Source organism: Neofelis nebulosa, chromosome 9 (genome assembly GCF_028018385.1).
Source record: "Neofelis nebulosa isolate mNeoNeb1 chromosome 9, mNeoNeb1.pri, whole genome shotgun sequence".
In the NCBI taxonomy this organism is placed as follows: domain Eukaryota; kingdom Metazoa; phylum Chordata; class Mammalia; order Carnivora; family Felidae; genus Neofelis; species Neofelis nebulosa.
In genome coordinates, this window is record NC_080790.1 from 18,165,743 (window position 1) to 18,169,927 (window position 4,185).

Genomic DNA, 4,185 nt, shown 5'->3' on the forward strand with positions numbered 1-4,185 from the left:
TAGAAACTCTGTGTCAGGATCCAAGATCAAAGACCAAATATTAACACAAGAGATGCCCCTAGTGCTGTTATTACTTAAGAAGTTACCAGGGTTGGGGGAGCTCTGTCCCAGGAACTGGAGCAGAGACCAATACATGTATTTTTTATTATCTCACAAGCATACCTTTACTTGCAGCCAAAGGCTTCTTAATAGATGCATTATACATCACACTCTTAATATTGATAAGCCTCAGGGTTCCCATCTTTACTAAGGTACTAACAATAGTAATTTATTATATTCAGTTCTTATAGAGATATATTGATCTGATGCCTCCATATAGTAAATAACCTCTACATGTTATACTTGTTATTCTTCCATTAATCAATTAATTCCCTGAATATTCTGTCCTAGATAGCATAATGACTACTAGAGGTTCTGAAATGAAAAAGGAAGATGCTTAAGATTTTTATCTTTAGCACCTTTAATAATCTGGCTTTCCCAGCTTCTGTTTTTGACAAATCCCACCAAAAAACCTTTGCTATGAATCCACTATATTCACATGTTATTCACCTACGATACTAGACTCTTTCTTCATTCTTGTATGTTTGCTGCTCTTTCTGCCCTGCTCCTTCCTCCCACTCTGCAGGACCGAAGGAACTCAACCTTCGTTTCCTTACACACCTGCAGAATATACTGTTTATTTTGGTTTCCTCTGTGATCCATAAAATGTGTATATGCTTCCATCAGCACATTTTATGAATACAGATGGGAATTTGATGGTATTAAGGCAAGGGTCCAAAAAAGAAAAAAAAAATGAATCCTACTAATCAGGGTTTCTGTCCAATGGTAACCCAGGCAGAGAGAGTCTGAAGGAACTGTAGCCGTATGGGTAACAAAGTACTATTCTGCTGTTAGCTCAGAGAGTGTCCCAGGGCTGAATTCAGAGTTCGCTGTCCAGCGCTGAGCTCTCCTCAAAAGTGGGTTAGAGACGTGGGTTTGGTTCAAGCCTCCTAGTTCCTCCCTCCCACTTTTGTGAAGTCTAAACTTGGGCCTCCTAGCATCATCTTTGCAGCCATGTAAAGACCAGACTAAGGAGAAAAAGGGATGGTTGGGCACCAAAGAAGTTGCCACTTCAGTTTGCAACTTCTATCGAATATGGCAGAATATAGTGACAGCGATACAAGCTAGATCTTTCTTAAGGACAGGATCTATCCTGGTCTGGCAGCAGGATTAGGTGCCTGGAACAATGATCAGGCATTTTAGCAACTTTTCCTTTCTCAGGATATTTCTGATGAAGGGAAAGGAGACTAAAGCTTCCTTTCCCAGTAGTATGTGTATGACTGCCTTTATATATTTATGTGTTTGCTGCTTGTAGTAAACTATGTTCCTATTCAACAATATTTACTGCCTTCCCTACACCTTCCTGCTTTACTGCCTGTGGCTCTCTTTGGCCAGTGAAGTGTGTGCTTCTAACCAGATGACAATACTCGTGGTTGGAAGCTTCAAGAGTAGCACTTGCTTCACCAAACTCTATTTTCCCACTATCAAGGTAACCAGCAATGATCTAGAAAGTAGCTGCTCCATCATCCTGGGCCCTGGGGCGAGGAAGGGAAGGACACAGAGCAGAGCCTCAGCCACCCATCAGCAGGTAAGTGGTGTGAGTGAGCAGTATAACAGGTGTTCTCAAAGTGACTAAGAAGTTCCAGATGTCTATTACAGCAGCACAACCTGGCCAGTGCTGGTGGCCCCGGGAGTCCCTCCAGGATTGAAAATATCACCTTGTCATCAGCCTAAAACAAAGCCCAGAACATATGCATGCTCAATGGACTTGCTGAACAAACTGATGAATGTTTTTAATCAAAACTATCATTTTCTTCAGTGAGAGGCAATATAGCACAGCAAAGGAGATTAGACTTCAGAGTCTCAGAGACTCACTTTAAATCCCATTTTTGCCACATACCCGTTGTGAACCGTTAGGCAGCCCAACTTTCTAAGTCTTAATCTCCTCTTTTAAGAAGAAGTTTGTTTGAAATGCCTTCCTTCAAGGGCTTCCTGTGAGTGTTAAATGAGATAACATCTATAAAGAACCTGGTATGTTGTCAGGACATCATAGATGCTTAATACCTTAAGTTTATTGTAAAAGTTATTGGCCAATTGGCCATTTTGGTTTTGTTGTTTTTATTCAAAAATGGTACACTCAGTAGCAGTGGAGGTAACAAAACATTACAGATACCTCTGCAAGATAATCAACAGTACTGAATAATTGACTGGTTGGGCAGGAATGAGAAAAAATAAGGAAGAGGAAAAATAGAGGTTAATTACCAGATTTGTGAAGGAGATGGGTGGGCACTGCTATCTGGTCTAGATAGAGCAGACAGAACAGGTCCTATGTGACTGGGCTTGGTTGGCAGGACAGGTGTATGGGTTATAAATTCAATTTTAGGTTTCCTGGGTTCCAGAGGGCTATGAGTCATCCACATAGAGTTGTTAAGTTGATAACTAAATCCACAGGTCTGAAATGTAGGAAACATATAGGGCTACACATATGTTTGTTAATTAAATGAATAGTTACATGCAGGTCAAGAGAGGTAAGTTACCACTAAATAACTTCTGCGGTAAGCATAATTCATATTTCATGTGTACATTTTTGCATAACCAATTGTCCATGGATAAAGGGATTAGCCTACTTTGCACCTGATTTGCATATGTCCTATTCTGAGGGGAAGAATTTTTTATTATTGTGAAATTTCAGGTTTGCATTGAAGGAGACCCATGGCCATTTAACCAAATACAAACATAGTTACTAAAGATAAACTATTTGGGGAAGTATGAAAGAACTAGCCTCATGAAGCAAGAGTTTCAGACGCTAACCCTTTGGTAGTGATGTTTGTGAGTTTTCAGAAGCATCTTGACCAGCACTAGTTATTAACCACAGATGGAGATGGTAGTTAGAAGATAAAGTGACTTTCCCCAAATCATTAATTCAACAACTATCTTGTTTTATTTTGTTTTGTCAACTCTAAGAAAGGCACTGCCCTGGTCATATTGTGAGACGATAAATTAAAACCAGAGGTAGTTCTTCACTTTCATGGCTTCAAATGGGCTGATGATAAAGAAGATTACTACTACTGGGTGGTCCAGGTTGGGCTCCATGGTTGGGGGAGTGGGGAACAGTCACTTCCAGCTGAGCAGGCCAGGTGGGTCCACGTGGAGCCTGTGATTTTTGAGCTGCTTCTTAAAACCTAAACATCTGTATATGCGGGGAAAATGGTTTGAAGAAGGCATTGTAAAGGGGAGAATGACAGGAGCAAAGGTATGGAGGTGGGGAAGAGTCAGGTACTTATGCAGAAGAGTAAAAAACTCAATTTGATTATGATTGAATATTAAGTAGTGAGCAAGGGGACAGAAAATGTAGATGAGGGCCAGATGGTAACGAATTCTGAATACTAGGCTAAGGAATGTGATCTTTATTCGATATTAGATCCTAGGACTCCATTGTAAGAACTTGAGCAGAAGAGAGACTGACTCTTAGAGGGAACTTCCAAAGAATGATATCCGGGGACTTTCCTGGGGATAGTTTTTCTCATCATAAAGTCAGAGAAATAGTATTTACTGCACAAGGATGGTTTTAAATGAGATAACCTATATAATGTGTTGGTTGGTAATAGGTTCCCTTCCTATCCTCTTTCCTGAAAGTGACCTGATAATATCCACCTGCTCCTCATTAAGACCCCAAGGGCAGCAACTGCAACAACACAGAGATATTAACAAGGCCAGGTGCTATAAAGGCAGCTGGAGACCCACAAGCAGGGATTTAGCAGATAAAGTAAAGGCAAGCAATAAAAGGAGAAAAGGGGGAAGAAATGTTTGCCACAGGCTGTTGAAAAGAAATAAATTGGAAACCTGTTATGCATGTATCTGGGACACTGCTGTTACCTCGGGAAGGGAGGGGGGGCTTACAGAGGGAGCTCTGGTGGGTCCTAGAGCACCCAGGAAACCGGCCCCCCAGGCTGTGTGTGTGCATGCATCTGTGTGTGTGTAGATGCTGCAGCCCATCCCAGCTGTACTGGCTGGCAGAAGGGAGCTAGAGCTAATCACCAGGATTGTTTCATTTAGGAAAATTGCTCTCATCAAGTTGCAATTGTGACATCATAGCAGAGCAGTGTCTGCAGGCAAACTGACATATGCAAAGTTCCAACAGGAAAA